Raw genomic sequence first — 15,893 nt, 5'->3', positions numbered from 1 at the left:
GGTGCTGTATTCATGTACTGATGATGGGTCTTGTGTTGAACTCGTATGCTGATGTAGTCATATGCTGATGGAAGTTCTGTTTCCGTAACCATGCACTGACGGCGGTTCTGGTGATGTATCAATGTAGCTGCTGCAATCTTTAACTTATTAGACTTGATATTAGGTCATGCTAGGGTCAGTATGCTGTGCTGAAAATACAGCTGTCTGAATGAGGCCATTATAGGTCAGCTGAGCAAGAGTTTGACAAAAGCTCCCAGACACTATAGACAGCTTTGCCATCATTAGGGCGGCTGCTCTTTCTCTCCCAAAAATGGCAGTTTTCTTCACAGTCTCACCTCCCTTGTCTGAAAGTGCCCAAACGAAAAAGGAGCCTGGCCAACAGTGGTTCATCTGATCAGTCACATACCACGTGTGCACTTTATCGGACTGTGATGTCAGAGGTGACGACACAGCCAATCCTCGTTAGTATAGTGGTAAGTATCCCCGCCTGTCACGCGGGAGACCGGGGTTCGATTCCCTGACGGGGAGGCCTCTTATATTCTTGAATTTGCTACGAGAAGCTGATCGAGATGGCAAAAAATTCATATTCAGGAGCTTTTGATATTTTATTGTTTGATTGTCACTTTACTGCCACCAAAAGTCACTACATGTGTGATAAATCCATCCCCCCCAAAACGGAATGATTGCGCTCATACCTATTACCAGTTCTTTCCGTAGGGGATAAACGCCACGCCCATAGCCGGTTAGCTCAGTTGGTTAGAGCGTGGTGCTAATAACGCCAAGGTCGCGGGTTCGATCCCCGTACGGGCCAAGTACAGCTTTTTAGAGGTCCCGTGCACTCGTTTCATCCCAGGTGGGTCGATGCAGATGCTGAAGCTTGTTTCTTTTTACTCCGCATTTTGTTCATAGTGTTTTCTGTGTAGAATTGCATGCCTAACTGATTTGGAGAAGTAGCTGTTCCTATGGTGTGGTGTTATTTAAAGCCTGTAGCAAGCATATAGTATAGTCATTGCAATTGATCTCTGTGTTAAACTTGGTGCTGTGTTTATGTGCTGATGGTGGCTCTGGTGCTGTATTCATGTACTGATGATGGGTCTTGTGTTGAACTCGTATGCTGATGTAGTCATATGCTGATGGAAGTTCTGTTTCCGTAACCATGCACTGACGGCGGTTCTGGTGATGTATCAATGTAGCTGCTGCAATCTTTAACTTATTAGACTTGATATTAGGTCATGCTAGGGTCAGTATGCTGTGCTGAAAATACAGCTGTCTGAATGAGGCCATTATAGGTCAGCTGAGCAAGAGTTTGACAAAAGCTCCCAGACACTATAGACAGCTTTGCCATCATTAGGGCGGCTGCTCTTTCTCTCCCAAAAATGGCAGTTTTCTTCACAGTCTCACCTCCCTTGTCTGAAAGTGCCCAAACGAAAAAGGAGCCTGGCCAACAGTGGTTCATCTGATCAGTCACATACCACGTGTGCACTTTATCGGACTGTGATGTCAGAGGTGACGACACAGCCAATCCTCGTTAGTATAGTGGTAAGTATCCCCGCCTGTCACGCGGGAGACCGGGGTTCGATTCCCCGACGGGGAGGCCTCTTATATTCTTGAATTTGCTACGAGAAGCTGATCGAGATGGCAAAAAATTCATATTCAGGAGCTTTTGATATTTTATTGTTTGATTGTCACTTTACTGCCACCAAAAGTCACTACATGTGTGATAAATCCATCCCCCCAAAAACGGAATGATTGCGCTCATACCTATTACCAGTTCTTTCCGTAGGGGATAAACGCCACGCCCATGGCCGGTTAGCTCAGTTGGTTAGAGCGTGGTGCTAATAACGCCAAGGTCGCGGGTTCGATCCCCGTACGGGCCAAGTACAGCTTTTTAGAGGTCCCGTGCACTCGTTTCATCCCAGGTGGGTCGATGCAGATGCTGAAGCTTGTTTCTTTTTACTCCGCATTTTGTTCATAGTGTTTTCTGTGTAGAATTGCATGCCTAACTGATTTGGAGAAGTAGCTGTTCCTATGGTGTGGTGTTATTTAAAGCCTGTAGCAAGCATATAGTATAGTCATTGCAATTGATCTCTGTGTTAAACTTGGTGCTGTGTTTATGTGCTGATGGTGGCTCTGGTGCTGTATTCATGTACTGATGATGGGTCTTGTGTTGAACTCGTATGCTGATGTAGTCATATGCTGATGGAAGTTCTGTTTCCGTAACCATGCACTGACGGCGGTTCTGGTGATGTATCAATGTAGCTGCTGCAATCTTTAACTTATTAGACTTGATATTAGGTCATGCTAGGGTCAGTATGCTGTGCTGAAAATACAGCTGTCTGAATGAGGCCATTATAGGTCAGCTGAGCAAGAGTTTGACAAAAGCTCCCAGACACTATAGACAGCTTTGCCATCATTAGGGCGGCTGCTCTTTCTCTCCCAAAAATGGCAGTTTTCTTCACAGTCTCACCTCCCTTGTCTGAAAGTGCCCAAACGAAAAAGGAGCCTGGCCAACAGTGGTTCATCTGATCAGTCACATACCACGTGTGCACTTTATCGGACTGTGATGTCAGAGGTGACGACACAGCCAATCCTCGTTAGTATAGTGGTAAGTATCCCCGCCTGTCACGCGGGAGACCGGGGTTCGATTCCCTGACGGGGAGGCCTCTTATATTCTTGAATTTGCTACGAGAAGCTGATCGAGATGGCAAAAAATTCATATTCAGGAGCTTTTGATATTTTATTGTTTGATTGTCACTTTACTGCCACCAAAAGTCACTACATGTGTGATAAATCCATCCCCCCCAAAACGGAATGATTGCGCTCATACCTATTACCAGTTCTTTCCGTAGGGGATAAACGCCACGCCCATGGCCGGTTAGCTCAGTTGGTTAGAGCGTGGTGCTAATAACGCCAAGGTCGCGGGTTCGATCCCCGTACGGGCCAAGTACAGCTTTTTAGAGGTCCCGTGCACTCGTTTCATCCCAGGTGGGTCGATGCAGATGCTGAAGCTTGTTTCTTTTTACTCCGCATTTTGTTCATAGTGTTTTCTGTGTAGAATTGCATGCCTAACTGATTTGGAGAAGTAGCTGTTCCTATGGTGTGGTGTTATTTAAAGCCTGTAGCAAGCATATAGTATAGTCATTGCAATTGATCTCTGTGTTAAACTTGGTGCTGTGTTTATGTGCTGATGGTGGCTCTGGTGCTGTATTCATGTACTGATGATGGGTCTTGTGTTGAACTCGTATGCTGATGTAGTCATATGCTGATGGAAGTTCTGTTTCCGTAACCATGCACTGACGGCGGTTCTGGTGATGTATCAATGTAGCTGCTGCAATCTTTAACTTATTAGACTTGATATTAGGTCATGCTAGGGTCAGTATGCTGTGCTGAAAATACAGCTGTCTGAATGAGGCCATTATAGGTCAGCTGAGCAAGAGTTTGACAAAAGCTCCCAGACACTATAGACAGCTTTGCCATCATTAGGGCGGCTGCTCTTTCTCTCCCAAAAATGGCAGTTTTCTTCACAGTCTCACCTCCCTTGTCTGAAAGTGCCCAAACGAAAAAGGAGCCTGGCCAACAGTGGTTCATCTGATCAGTCACATACCACGTGTGCACTTTATCGGACTGTGATGTCAGAGGTGACGACACAGCCAATCCTCGTTAGTATAGTGGTAAGTATCCCCGCCTGTCACGCGGGAGACCGGGGTTCGATTCCCCGACGGGGAGGCCTCTTATATTCTTGAATTTGCTACGAGAAGCTGATCGAGATGGCAAAAAATTCATATTCAGGAGATTTTGATATTTTATTGTTTGATTGTCACTTTACTGCCACCAAAAGTCACTACATGTGTGATAAATCCATCCCCCCCAAAACGGAATGATTGCGCTCATACCTATTACCAGTTCTTTCCGTAGGGGATAAACACCACGCCCATGGCCGGTTAGCTCAGTTGGTTAGAGCGTGGTGCTAATAACGCCAAGGTCGCGGGTTCGATCCCCGTACGGGCCAAGTACAGCTTTTTAGAGGTCCCGTGCACTCGTTTCATCCCAGGTGGGTCGATGCAGATGCTGAAGCTTGTTTCTTTTTACTCCGCATTTTGTTCATAGTGTTTTCTGTGTAGAATTGCATGCCTAACTGATTTGGAGAAGTAGCTGTTCCTATGGTGTGGTGTTATTTAAAGCCTGTAGCAAGCATATAGTATAGTCATTGCAATTGATCTCTGTGTTAAACTTGGTGCTGTGTTTATGTGCTGATGGTGGCTCTGGTGCTGTATTCATGTACTGATGATGGGTCTTGTGTTGAACTCGTATGCTGATGTAGTCATATGCTGATGGAAGTTCTGTTTCCGTAACCATGCACTGACGGCGGTTCTGGTGATGTATCAATGTAGCTGCTGCAATCTATAACTTATTAGACTTGATATTAGGTCATGCTAGGGTCAGTATGCTGTGCTGAAAATACAGCTGTCTGAATGAGGCCATTATAGGTCAGCTGAGCAAGAGTTTGACAAAAGCTCCCAGACACTATAGACAGCTTTGCCATCATTAGGGCGGCTGCTCTTTCTCTCCCAAAAATGGCAGTTTTCTTCACAGTCTCACCTCCCTTGTCTGAAAGTGCCCAAACGAAAAAGGAGCCTGGCCAACAGTGGTTCATCTGATCAGTCACATACCACGTGTGCACTTTATCGGACTGTGATGTCAGAGGTGACGACACAGCCAATCCTCGTTAGTATAGTGGTAAGTATCCCCGCCTGTCACGCGGGAGACCGGGGTTCGATTCCCCGACGGGGAGGCCTCTTATATTCTTGAATTTGCTACGAGAAGCTGATCGAGATGGCAAAAAATTCATATTCAGGAGCTTTTGATATTTTATTGTTTGATTGTCACTTTACTGCCACCAAAAGTCACTACATGTGTGATAAATCCATCCCCCCCAAAACGGAATGATTGCGCTCATACCTATTACCAGTTCTTTCCGTAGGGGATAAACGCCACGCCCATGGCCGGTTAGCTCAGTTGGTTAGAGCGTGGTGCTAATAACGCCAAGGTCGCGGGTTCGATCCCCGTACGGGCCAAGTACAGCTTTTTAGAGGTCCCGTGCACTCGTTTCATCCCAGGTGGGTCGATGCAGATGCTGAAGCTTGTTTCTTTTTACTCCGCATTTTGTTCATAGTGTTTTCTGTGTAGAATTGCATGCCTAACTGATTTGGAGAAGTAGCTGTTCCTATGGTGTGGTGTTATTTAAAGCCTGTAGCAAGCATATAGTATAGTCATTGCAATTGATCTCTGTGTTAAACTTGGTGCTGTGTTTATGTGCTGATGGTGGCTCTGGTGCTGTATTCATGTACTGATGATGGGTCTTGTGTTGAACTCGTATGCTGATGTAGTCATATGCTGATGGAAGTTCTGTTTCCGTAACCATGCACTGACGGCGGTTCTGGTGATGTATCAATGTAGCTGCTGCAATCTTTAACTTATTAGACTTGATATTAGGTCATGCTAGGGTCAGTATGCTGTGCTGAAAATACAGCTGTCTGAATGAGGCCATTATAGGTCAGCTGAGCAAGAGTTTGACAAAAGCTCCCAGACACTATAGACAGCTTTGCCATCATTAGGGCGGCTGCTCTTTCTCTCCCAAAAATGGCAGTTTTCTTCACAGTCTCACCTCCCTTGTCTGAAAGTGCCCAAACGAAAAAGGAGCCTGGCCAACAGTGGTTCATCTGATCAGTCACATACCACGTGTGCACTTTATCGGACTGTGATGTCAGAGGTGACGACACAGCCAATCCTCGTTAGTATAGTGGTAAGTATCCCCGCCTGTCACGCGGGAGACCGGGGTTCGATTCCCCGACGGGGAGGCCTCTTATATTCTTGAATTTGCTACGAGAAGCTGATCGAGATGGCAAAAAATTCATATTCAGGAGCTTTTGATATTTTATTGTTTGATTGTCACTTTACTGCCACCAAAAGTCACTACATGTGTGATAAATCCATCCCCCCCAAAACGGAATGATTGCGCTCATACCTATTACCAGTTCTTTCCGTAGGGGATAAACGCCACGCCCATGGCCGGTTAGCTCAGTTGGTTAGAGCGTGGTGCTAATAACGCCAAGGTCGCGGGTTCGATCCCCGTATGGGCCAAGTACAGCTTTTTAGAGGTCCCGTGCACTCGTTTCATCCCAGGTGGGTCGATGCAGATGCTGAAGCTTGTTTCTTTTTACTCCGCATTTTGTTCATAGTGTTTTCTGTGTAGAATTGCATGCCTAACTGATTTGGAGAAGTAGCTGTTCCTATGGTGTGGTGTTATTTAAAGCCTGTAGCAAGCATATAGTATAGTCATTGCAATTGATCTCTGTGTTAAACTTGGTGCTGTGTTTATGTGCTGATGGTGGCTCTGGTGCTGTATTCATGTACTGATGATGGGTCTTGTGTTGAACTCGTATGCTGATGTAGTCATATGCTGATGGAAGTTCTGTTTCCGTAACCATGCACTGACGGCGGTTCTGGTGATGTATCAATGTAGCTGCTGCAATCTATAACTTATTAGACTTGATATTAGGTCATGCTAGGGTCAGTATGCTGTGCTGAAAATACAGCTGTCTGAATGAGGCCATTATAGGTCAGCTGAGCAAGAGTTTGACAAAAGCTCCCAGACACTATAGACAGCTTTGCCATCATTAGGGCGGCTGCTCTTTCTCTCCCAAAAATGGCAGTTTTCTTCACAGTCTCACCTCCCTTGTCTGAAAGTGCCCAAACGAAAAAGGAGCCTGGCCAACAGTGGTTCATCTGATCAGTCACATACCACGTGTGCACTTTATCGGACTGTGATGTCAGAGGTGACGACACAGCCAATCCTCGTTAGTATAGTGGTAAGTATCCCCGCCTGTCACGCGGGAGACCGGGGTTCGATTCCCCGACGGGGAGGCCTCTTATATTCTTGAATTTGCTACGAGAAGCTGATCGAGATGGCAAAAAATTCATATTCAGGAGCTTTTGATATTTTATTGTTTGATTGTCACTTTACTGCCACCAAAAGTCACTACATGTGTGATAAATCCATCCCCCCCAAAACGGAATGATTGCGCTCATACCTATTACCAGTTCTTTCCGTAGGGGATAAACGCCACGCCCATGGCCGGTTAGCTCAGTTGGTTAGAGCGTGGTGCTAATAACGCCAAGGTCGCGGGTTTGATCCCCGTACGGGCCAAGTACAGCTTTTTAGAGGTCCCGGGCACTCGTTTCATCCCAGGTGGGTCGATGCAGATGCTGAAGCTTGTTTCTTTTTACTCCGCATTTTGTTCATAGTGTTTTCTGTGTAGAATTGCATGCCTAACTGATTTGGAGAAGTAGCTGTTCCTATGGTGTGGTGTTATTTAAAGCCTGTAGCAAGCATATAGTATAGTCATTGCAATTGATCTCTGTGTTAAACTTGGTGCTGTGTTTATGTGCTGATGGTGGCTCTGGTGCTGTATTCATGTACTGATGATGGGTCTTGTGTTGAACTCGTATGCTGATGTAGTCATATGCTGATGGAAGTTCTGTTTCCGTAACCATGCACTGACGGCGGTTCTGGTGATGTATCAATGTAGCTGCTGCAATCTTTAACTTATTAGACTTGATATTAGGTCATGCTAGGGTCAGTATGCTGTGCTGAAAATACAGCTGTCTGAATGAGGCCATTATAGGTCAGCTGAGCAAGAGTTTGACAAAAGCTCCCAGACACTATAGACAGCTTTGCCATCATTAGGGCGGCTGCTCTTTCTCTCCCAAAAATGGCAGTTTTCTTCACAGTCTCACCTCCCTTGTCTGAAAGTGCCCAAACGAAAAAGGAGCCTGGCCAACAGTGGTTCATCTGATCAGTCACATACCACGTGTGCACTTTATCGGACTGTGATGTCAGAGGTGACGACACAGCCAATCCTCGTTAGTATAGTGGTAAGTATCCCCGCCTGTCACGCGGGAGACCGGGGTTCGATTCCCCGACGGGGAGGCCTCTTATATTCTTGAATTTGCTACGAGAAGCTGATCGAGATGGCAAAAAATTCATATTCAGGAGCTTTTGATATTTTATTGTTTGATTGTCACTTTACTGCCACCAAAAGTCACTACATGTGTGATAAATCCATCCCCCCCAAAACGGAATGATTGCGCTCATACCTATTACCAGTTCTTTCCGTAGGGGATAAACGCCACGCCCATGGCCGGTTAGCTCAGTTGGTTAGAGCGTGGTGCTAATAACGCCAAGGTCGCGGGTTCGATCCCCGTACGGGCCAAGTACAGCTTTTTAGAGGTCCCGTGCACTCGTTTCATCCCAGGTGGGTCGATGCAGATGCTGAAGCTTGTTTCTTTTTACTCCGCATTTTGTTCATAGTGTTTTCTGTGTAGAATTGCATGCCTAACTGATTTGGAGAAGTAGCTTTTCCTATGGTGTGGTGTTATTTAAAGCCTGTAGCAAGCATATAGTATAGTCATTGCAATTGATCTCTGTGTTAAACTTGGTGCTGTGTTTATGTGCTGATGGTGGCTCTGGTGCTGTATTCATGTACTGATGATGGGTCTTGTGTTGAACTCGTATGCTGATGTAGTCATATGCTGATGGAAGTTCTGTTTCCGTAACCATGCACTGACGGCGGTTCTGGTGATGTATCAATGTAGCTGCTGCAATCTTTAACTTATTAGACTTGATATTAGGTCATGCTAGGGTCAGTATGCTGTGCTGAAAATACAGCTGTCTGAATGAGGCCATTATAGGTCAGCTGAGCAAGAGTTTGACAAAAGCTCCCAGACACTATAGACAGCTTTGCCATCATTAGGGCGGCTGCTCTTTCTCTCCCAAAAATGGCAGTTTTCTTCACAGTCTCACCTCCCTTGTCTGAAAGTGCCCAAACGAAAAAGGAGCCTGGCCAACAGTGGTTCATCTGATCAGTCACATACCACGTGTGCACTTTATCGGACTGTGATGTCAGAGGTGACGACACAGCCAATCCTCGTTAGTATAGTGGTAAGTATCCCCGCCTGTCACGCGGGAGACCGGGGTTCGATTCCCCGACGGGGAGGCCTCTTATATTCTTGAATTTGCTACGAGAAGCTGATCGAGATGGCAAAAAATTCATATTCAGGAGCTTTTGATATTTTATTGTTTGATTGTCACTTTACTGCCACCAAAAGTCACTACATGTGTGATAAATCCATCCCCCCCAAAACGGAATGATTGCGCTCATACCTATTACCAGTTCTTTCCGTAGGGGATAAACGCCACGCCCACGGCCGGTTAGCTCAGTTGGTTAGAGCGTGGTGCTAATAACGCCAAGGTCGCGGGTTCGATCCCCGTACGGGCCAAGTACAGCTTTTTAGAGGTCCCGTGCACTCGTTTCATCCCAGGTGGGTCGATGCAGATGCTGAAGCTTGTTTCTTTTTACTCCGCATTTTGTTCATAGTGTTTTCTGTGTAGAATTGCATGCCTAACTGATTTGGAGAAGTAGCTGTTCCTATGGTGTGGTGTTATTTAAAGCCTGTAGCAAGCATATAGTATAGTCATTGCAATTGATCTCTGTGTTAAACTTGGTGCTGTGTTTATGTGCTGATGGTGGCTCTGGTGCTGTATTCATGTACTGATGATGGGTCTTGTGTTGAACTCGTATGCTGATGTAGTCATATGCTGATGGAAGTTCTGTTTCCGTAACCATGCACTGACGGCGGTTCTGGTGATGTATCAATGTAGCTGCTGCAATCTTTAACTTATTAGACTTGATATTAGGTCATGCTAGGGTCAGTATGCTGTGCTGAAAATACAGCTGTCTGAATGAGGCCATTATAGGTCAGCTGAGCAAGAGTTTGACAAAAGCTCCCAGACACTATAGACAGCTTTGCCATCATTAGGGCGGCTGCTCTTTCTCTCCCAAAAATGGCAGTTTTCTTCACAGTCTCACCTCCCTTGTCTGAAAGTGCCCAAACGAAAAAGGAGCCTGGCCAACAGTGGTTCATCTGATCAGTCACATACCACGTGTGCACTTTATCGGACTGTGATGTCAGAGGTGACGACACAGCCAATCCTCGTTAGTATAGTGGTAAGTATCCCTGCCTGTCACGCGGGAGACCGGGGTTCGATTCCCCGACGGGGAGGCCTCTTATATTCTTGAATTTGCTACGAGAAGCTGATCGAGATGGCAAAAAATTCATATTCAGGAGCTTTTGATATTTTATTGTTTGATTGTCACTTTACTGCCACCAAAAGTCACTACATGTGTGATAAATCCATCCCCCCCAAAACGGAATGATTGCGCTCATACCTATTACCAGTTCTTTCCGTAGGGGATAAACGCCACGCCCATGGCCGGTTAGCTCAGTTGGTTAGAGCGTGGTGCTAATAACGCCAAGGTCGCGGGTTCGATCCCCGTACGGGCCAAGTACAGCTTTTTAGAGGTCCCGTGCACTCGTTTCATCCCAGGTGGGTCGATGCAGATGCTGAAGCTTGTTTCTTTTTACTCCGCATTTTGTTCATAGTGTTTTCTGTGTAGAATTGCATGCCTAACTGATTTGGAGAAGTAGCTGTTCCTATGGTGTGGTGTTATTTAAAGCCTGTAGCAAGCATATAGTATAGTCATTGCAATTGATCTCTGTGTTAAACTTGGTGCTGTGTTTATGTGCTGATGGTGGCTCTGGTGCTGTATTCATGTACTGATGATGGGTCTTGTGTTGAACTCGTATGCTGATGTAGTCATATGCTGATGGAAGTTCTGTTTCCGTAACCATGCACTGACGGCGGTTCTGGTGATGTATCAATGTAGCTGCTGCAATCTTTAACTTATTAGACTTGATATTAGGTCATGCTAGGGTCAGTATGCTGTGCTGAAAATACAGCTGTCTGAATGAGGCCATTATAGGTCAGCTGAGCAAGAGTTTGACAAAAGCTCCCAGACACTATAGACAGCTTTGCCATCATTAGGGCGGCTGCTCTTTCTCTCCCAAAAATGGCAGTTTTCTTCACAGTCTCACCTCCCTTGTCTGAAAGTGCCCAAACGAAAAAGGAGCCTGGCCAACAGTGGTTCATCTGATCAGTCACATACCACGTGTGCACTTTATCGGACTGTGATGTCAGAGGTGACGACACAGCCAATCCTCGTTAGTATAGTGGTAAGTATCCCCGCCTGTCACGCGGGAGACCGGGGTTCGATTCCCCGACGGGGAGGCCTCTTATATTCTTGAATTTGCTACGAGAAGCTGATCGAGATGGCAAAAAATTCATATTCAGGAGCTTTTGATATTTTATTGTTTGATTGTCACTTTACTGCCACCAAAAGTCACTACATGTGTGATAAATCCATCCCCCCCAAAACGGAATGATTGCGCTCATACCTATTACCAGTTCTTTCCGTAGGGGATAAACGCCACGCCCATGGCCGGTTAGCTCAGTTGGTTAGAGCGTGGTGCTAATAACGCCAAGGTCGCGGGTTCGATCCCCGTACGGGCCAAGTACAGCTTTTTAGAGGTCCCGTGCACTCGTTTCATCCCAGGTGGGTCGATGCAGATGCTGAAGCTTGTTTCTTTTTACTCCGCATTTTGTTCATAGTGTTTTCTGTGTAGAATTGCATGCCTAACTGATTTGGAGAAGTAGCTGTTCCTATGGTGTGGTGTTATTTAAAGCCTGTAGCAAGCATATAGTATAGTCATTGCAATTGATCTCTGTGTTAAACTTGGTGCTGTGTTTATGTGCTGATGGTGGCTCTGGTGCTGTATTCATGTACTGATGATGGGTCTTGTGTTGAACTCGTATGCTGATGTAGTCATATGCTGATGGAAGTTCTGTTTCCGTAACCATGCACTGACGGCGGTTCTGGTGATGTATCAATGTAGCTGCTGCAATCTTTAACTTATTAGACTTGATATTAGGTCATGCTAGGGTCAGTATGCTGTGCTGAAAATACAGCTGTCTGAATGAGGCCATTATAGGTCAGCTGAGCAAGAGTTTGACAAAAGCTCCCAGACACTATATACAGCTTTGCCATCATTAGGGCGGCTGCTCTTTCTCTCCCAAAAATGGCAGTTTTCTTCACAGTCTCACCTCCCTTGTCTGAAAGTGCCCAAACGAAAAAGGAGCCTGGCCAACAGTGGTTCATCTGATCAGTCACATACCACGTGTGCACTTTATCGGACTGTGATGTCAGAGGTGACCACACAGCCAATCCTCGTTAGTATAGTGGTAAGTATCCCCGCCTGTCACGCGGGAGACCGGGGTTCGATTCCCCGACGGGGAGGCCTCTTATATTCTTGAATTTGCTACGAGAAGCTGATCGAGATGGCAAAAAATTCATATTCAGGAGCTTTTGATATTTTATTGTTTGATTGTCACTTTACTGCCACCAAAAGTCACTACATGTGTGATAAATCCATCCCCCCCAAAACGGAATGATTGCGCTCATACCTATTACCAGTTCTTTCCGTAGGGGATAAACGCCACGCCCATGGCCGGTTAGCTCAGTTGGTTAGAGCGTGGTGCTAATAACGCCAAGGTCGCGGGTTCGATCCCCGTACGGGCCAAGTACAGCTTTTTAGAGGTCCCGTGCACTCGTTTCATCCCAGGTGGGTCGATGCAGATGCTGAAGCTTGTTTCTTTTTACTCCGCATTTTGTTCATAGTGTTTTCTGTGTAGAATTGCATGCCTAACTGATTTGGAGAAGTAGCTGTTCCTATGGTGTGGTGTTATTTAAAGCCTGTAGCAAGCATATAGTATAGTCATTGCAATTGATCTCTGTGTTAAACTTGATGCTGTGTTTATGTGCTGATGGTGGCTCTGGTGCTGTATTCATGTACTGATGATGGGTCTTGTGTTGAACTCGTATGCTGATGTAGTCATATGCTGATGGAAGTTCTGTTTCCGTAACCATGCACTGACGGCGGTTCTGGTGATGTATCAATGTAGCTGCTGCAATCTTTAACTTATTAGACTTGATATTAGGTCATGCTAGGGTCAGTATGCTGTGCTGAAAATACAGCTGTCTGAATGAGGCCATTATAGGTCAGCTGAGCAAGAGTTTGACAAAAGCTCCCAGACACTATAGACAGCTTTGCCATCATTAGGGCGGCTGCTCTTTCTCTCCCAAAAATGGCAGTTTTCTTCACAGTCTCACCTCCCTTGTCTGAAAGTGCCCAAACGAAAAAGGAGCCTGGCCAACAGTGGTTCATCTGATCAGTCACATACCACGTGTGCACTTTATCGGACTGTGATGTCAGAGGTGACGACACAGCCAATCCTCGTTAGTATAGTGGTAAGTATCCCCGCCTGTCACGCGGGAGACCGGGGTTCGATTCCCCGACGGGGAGGCCTCTTATATTCTTGAATTTGCTACGAGAAGCTGATCGAGATGGCAAAAAATTCATATTCAGGAGCTTTTGATATTTTATTGTTTGATTGTCACTTTACTGCCACCAAAAGTCACTACATGTGTGATAAATCCATCCCCCCCAAAACGGAATGATTGCGCTCATACCTATTACCAGTTCTTTCCGTAGGGGATAAACGCCACGCCCATGGCCGGTTAGCTCAGTTGGTTAGAGCGTGGTGCTAATAACGCCAAGGTCGCGGGTTCGATCCCCGTACGGGCCAAGTACAGCTTTTTAGAGGTCCCGTGCACTCGTTTCATCCCAGGTGGGTCGATGCAGATGCTGAAGCTTGTTTCTTTTTACTCCGCATTTTGTTCATAGTGTTTTCTGTGTAGAATTGCATGCCTAACTGATTTGGAGAAGTAGCTGTTCCTATGGTGTGGTGTTATTTAAAGCCTGTAGCAAGCATATAGTATAGTCATTGCAATTGATCTCTGTGTTAAACTTGGTGCTGTGTTTATGTGCTGATGGTGGCTCTGGTGCTGTATTCATGTACTGATGATGGGTCTTGTGTTGAACTCGTATGCTGATGTAGTCATATGCTGATGGAAGTTCTGTTTCCGTAACCATGCACTGACGGCGGTTCTGGTGATGTATCAATGTAGCTGCTGCAATCTTTAACTTATTAGACTTGATATTAGGTCATGCTAGGGTCAGTATGCTGTGCTGAAAATACAGCTGTCTGAATGAGGCCATTATAGGTCAGCTGAGCAAGAGTTTGACAAAAGCTCCCAGACACTATAGACAGCTTTGCCATCATTAGGGCGGCTGCTCTTTCTCTCCCAAAAATGGCAGTTTTCTTCACAGTCTCACCTCCCTTGTCTGAAAGTGCCCAAACGAAAAAGGAGCCTGGCCAACAGTGGTTCATCTGATCAGTCACATACCACGTGTGCACTTTATCGGACTGTGATGTCAGAGGTGACGACACAGCCAATCCTCGTTAGTATAGTGGTAAGTATCCCCGCCTGTCACGCGGGAGACCGGGGTTCGATTCCCCGACGGGGAGGCCTCTTATATTCTTGAATTTGCTACGAGAAGCAGATCGAGATGGCAAAAAATTCATATTCAGGAGCTTTTGATATTTTATTGTTTGATTGTCACTTTACTGCCACCAAAAGTCACTACATGTGTGATAAATCCATCCCCCCCAAAACGGAATGATTGCGCTCATACCTATTACCAGTTCTTTCCGTAGGGGATAAACGCCACGCCCATGGCCGGTTAGCTCAGTTGGTTAGAGCGTGGTGCTAATAACGCCAAGGTCGCGGGTTCGATCCCCGTACGGGCCAAGTACAGCTTTTTAGAGGTCCCGTGCACTCGTTTCATCCCAGGTGGGTCGATGCAGATGCTGAAGCTTGTTTCTTTTTACTCCGCATTTTGTTCATAGTGTTTTCTGTGTAGAATTGCATGCCTAACTGATTTGGAGAAGTAGCTGTTCCTATGGTGTGGTGTTATTTAAAGCCTGTAGCAAGCATATAGTATAGTCATTGCAATTGATCTCTGTGTTAAACTTGGTGCTGTGTTTATGTGCTGATGGTGGCTCTGGTGCTGTATTCATGTACTGATGATGGGTCTTGTGTTGAACTCGTATGCTGATGTAGTCATATGCTGATGGAAGTTCTGTTTCCGTAACCATGCACTGACGGCGGTTCTGGTGATGTATCAATGTAGCTGCTGCAATCTTTAACTTATTAGACTTGATATTAGGTCATGCTAGGGTCAGTATGCTGTGCTGAAAATACAGCTGTCTGAATGAGGCCATTATAGGTCAGCTGAGCAAGAGTTTGACAAAAGCTCCCAGACACTATAGACAGCTTTGCCATCATTAGGGCGGCTGCTCTTTCTCTCCCAAAAATGGCAGTTTTCTTCACAGTCTCACCTCCCTTGTCTGAAAGTGCCCAAACGAAAAAGGAGCCTGGCCAACAGTGGTTCATCTGATCAGTCACATACCACGTGTGCACTTTATCGGACTGTGATGTCAGAGGTGACGACACAGCCAATCCTCGTTAGTATAGTGGTAAGTATCCCCGCCTGTCACGCGGGAGACCGGGGTTCGATTCCCCGACGGGGAGGCCTCTTATATTCTTGAATTTGCTACGAGAAGCTGATCGAGATGGCAAAAAATTCATATTCAGGAGCTTTTGATATTTTATTGTTTGATTGTCACTTTACTGCCACCAAAAGTCACTACATGTGTGATAAATCCATCCCCCCCAAAACGGAATGATTGCGCTCATACCTATTACCAGTTCTTTCCGTAGGGGATAAACGCCACGCCCACGGCCGGTTAGCTCAGTTGGTTAGAGCGTGGTGCTAATAACGCCAAGGTCGCGGGTTCGATCCCCGTACGGGCCAAGTACAGCTTTTTAGAGGTCCCGTGCACTCGTTTCATCCCAGGTGGGTCGATGCAGATGCTGAAGCTTGTTTCTTTTTACTCCGCATTTTGTTCATAGTGTTTTCTGTGTAGAATTGCATGCCTAACTGATTTGGAGAAGTAGCTGTTCCTATGGTGT

The 15,893-nt window shown here is 46.0% G+C and overlaps 24 non-coding genes across 24 annotated transcripts; all 24 read left to right on the top strand.

The window, feature by feature from the left end:
- The first annotated feature begins 1,522 nt into the window (after nt 1-1,522).
- TRNAD-GUC (transfer RNA aspartic acid (anticodon GUC)) lies at nt 1,523-1,594 on the top strand. Its single transcript has one exon. It is a non-coding gene; the product is annotated as a tRNA-Asp (tRNA).
- Nucleotides 1,595-1,803: 209 nt separating this feature from the next.
- On the top strand, nt 1,804-1,877 carry TRNAI-AAU (transfer RNA isoleucine (anticodon AAU)). Its single transcript has one exon. It is a non-coding gene; the product is annotated as a tRNA-Ile (tRNA).
- Nucleotides 1,878-2,869: 992 nt separating this feature from the next.
- On the top strand, nt 2,870-2,943 carry TRNAI-AAU (transfer RNA isoleucine (anticodon AAU)). Its single transcript has one exon. It is a non-coding gene; the product is annotated as a tRNA-Ile (tRNA).
- Nucleotides 2,944-3,654: 711 nt separating this feature from the next.
- TRNAD-GUC (transfer RNA aspartic acid (anticodon GUC)) lies at nt 3,655-3,726 on the top strand. The gene has a single exon. It is a non-coding gene; the product is annotated as a tRNA-Asp (tRNA).
- Nucleotides 3,727-3,935: 209 nt separating this feature from the next.
- TRNAI-AAU (transfer RNA isoleucine (anticodon AAU)) lies at nt 3,936-4,009 on the top strand. Its single transcript has one exon. It is a non-coding gene; the product is annotated as a tRNA-Ile (tRNA).
- A 711-nt stretch (nt 4,010-4,720) lies between these two features.
- On the top strand, nt 4,721-4,792 carry TRNAD-GUC (transfer RNA aspartic acid (anticodon GUC)). The gene has a single exon. It is a non-coding gene; the product is annotated as a tRNA-Asp (tRNA).
- A 209-nt stretch (nt 4,793-5,001) lies between these two features.
- Nucleotides 5,002-5,075, top strand: TRNAI-AAU (transfer RNA isoleucine (anticodon AAU)). Its single transcript has one exon. It is a non-coding gene; the product is annotated as a tRNA-Ile (tRNA).
- A 711-nt stretch (nt 5,076-5,786) lies between these two features.
- Nucleotides 5,787-5,858, top strand: TRNAD-GUC (transfer RNA aspartic acid (anticodon GUC)). The gene has a single exon. It is a non-coding gene; the product is annotated as a tRNA-Asp (tRNA).
- A 994-nt stretch (nt 5,859-6,852) lies between these two features.
- On the top strand, nt 6,853-6,924 carry TRNAD-GUC (transfer RNA aspartic acid (anticodon GUC)). The gene has a single exon. It is a non-coding gene; the product is annotated as a tRNA-Asp (tRNA).
- A 994-nt stretch (nt 6,925-7,918) lies between these two features.
- On the top strand, nt 7,919-7,990 carry TRNAD-GUC (transfer RNA aspartic acid (anticodon GUC)). The gene has a single exon. It is a non-coding gene; the product is annotated as a tRNA-Asp (tRNA).
- A 209-nt stretch (nt 7,991-8,199) lies between these two features.
- Nucleotides 8,200-8,273, top strand: TRNAI-AAU (transfer RNA isoleucine (anticodon AAU)). Its single transcript has one exon. It is a non-coding gene; the product is annotated as a tRNA-Ile (tRNA).
- Nucleotides 8,274-8,984: 711 nt separating this feature from the next.
- On the top strand, nt 8,985-9,056 carry TRNAD-GUC (transfer RNA aspartic acid (anticodon GUC)). Its single transcript has one exon. It is a non-coding gene; the product is annotated as a tRNA-Asp (tRNA).
- Nucleotides 9,057-9,265: 209 nt separating this feature from the next.
- Nucleotides 9,266-9,339, top strand: TRNAI-AAU (transfer RNA isoleucine (anticodon AAU)). The gene has a single exon. It is a non-coding gene; the product is annotated as a tRNA-Ile (tRNA).
- Nucleotides 9,340-10,331: 992 nt separating this feature from the next.
- TRNAI-AAU (transfer RNA isoleucine (anticodon AAU)) lies at nt 10,332-10,405 on the top strand. The gene has a single exon. It is a non-coding gene; the product is annotated as a tRNA-Ile (tRNA).
- A 711-nt stretch (nt 10,406-11,116) lies between these two features.
- TRNAD-GUC (transfer RNA aspartic acid (anticodon GUC)) lies at nt 11,117-11,188 on the top strand. Its single transcript has one exon. It is a non-coding gene; the product is annotated as a tRNA-Asp (tRNA).
- Nucleotides 11,189-11,397: 209 nt separating this feature from the next.
- On the top strand, nt 11,398-11,471 carry TRNAI-AAU (transfer RNA isoleucine (anticodon AAU)). Its single transcript has one exon. It is a non-coding gene; the product is annotated as a tRNA-Ile (tRNA).
- A 711-nt stretch (nt 11,472-12,182) lies between these two features.
- Nucleotides 12,183-12,254, top strand: TRNAD-GUC (transfer RNA aspartic acid (anticodon GUC)). Its single transcript has one exon. It is a non-coding gene; the product is annotated as a tRNA-Asp (tRNA).
- A 209-nt stretch (nt 12,255-12,463) lies between these two features.
- Nucleotides 12,464-12,537, top strand: TRNAI-AAU (transfer RNA isoleucine (anticodon AAU)). Its single transcript has one exon. It is a non-coding gene; the product is annotated as a tRNA-Ile (tRNA).
- Nucleotides 12,538-13,248: 711 nt separating this feature from the next.
- TRNAD-GUC (transfer RNA aspartic acid (anticodon GUC)) lies at nt 13,249-13,320 on the top strand. The gene has a single exon. It is a non-coding gene; the product is annotated as a tRNA-Asp (tRNA).
- Nucleotides 13,321-13,529: 209 nt separating this feature from the next.
- Nucleotides 13,530-13,603, top strand: TRNAI-AAU (transfer RNA isoleucine (anticodon AAU)). The gene has a single exon. It is a non-coding gene; the product is annotated as a tRNA-Ile (tRNA).
- A 711-nt stretch (nt 13,604-14,314) lies between these two features.
- Nucleotides 14,315-14,386, top strand: TRNAD-GUC (transfer RNA aspartic acid (anticodon GUC)). Its single transcript has one exon. It is a non-coding gene; the product is annotated as a tRNA-Asp (tRNA).
- A 209-nt stretch (nt 14,387-14,595) lies between these two features.
- Nucleotides 14,596-14,669, top strand: TRNAI-AAU (transfer RNA isoleucine (anticodon AAU)). The gene has a single exon. It is a non-coding gene; the product is annotated as a tRNA-Ile (tRNA).
- Nucleotides 14,670-15,380: 711 nt separating this feature from the next.
- TRNAD-GUC (transfer RNA aspartic acid (anticodon GUC)) lies at nt 15,381-15,452 on the top strand. Its single transcript has one exon. It is a non-coding gene; the product is annotated as a tRNA-Asp (tRNA).
- Nucleotides 15,453-15,661: 209 nt separating this feature from the next.
- TRNAI-AAU (transfer RNA isoleucine (anticodon AAU)) lies at nt 15,662-15,735 on the top strand. Its single transcript has one exon. It is a non-coding gene; the product is annotated as a tRNA-Ile (tRNA).
- Nucleotides 15,736-15,893: the final 158 nt, after the last annotated feature.

This window comes from Ranitomeya variabilis, chromosome 5 (assembly GCF_051348905.1).
Source record: "Ranitomeya variabilis isolate aRanVar5 chromosome 5, aRanVar5.hap1, whole genome shotgun sequence".
Classification (NCBI taxonomy): Eukaryota; Metazoa; Chordata; class Amphibia; order Anura; family Dendrobatidae; genus Ranitomeya; species Ranitomeya variabilis.
This window is presented reverse-complemented; position numbering and strand designations above follow the sequence as displayed.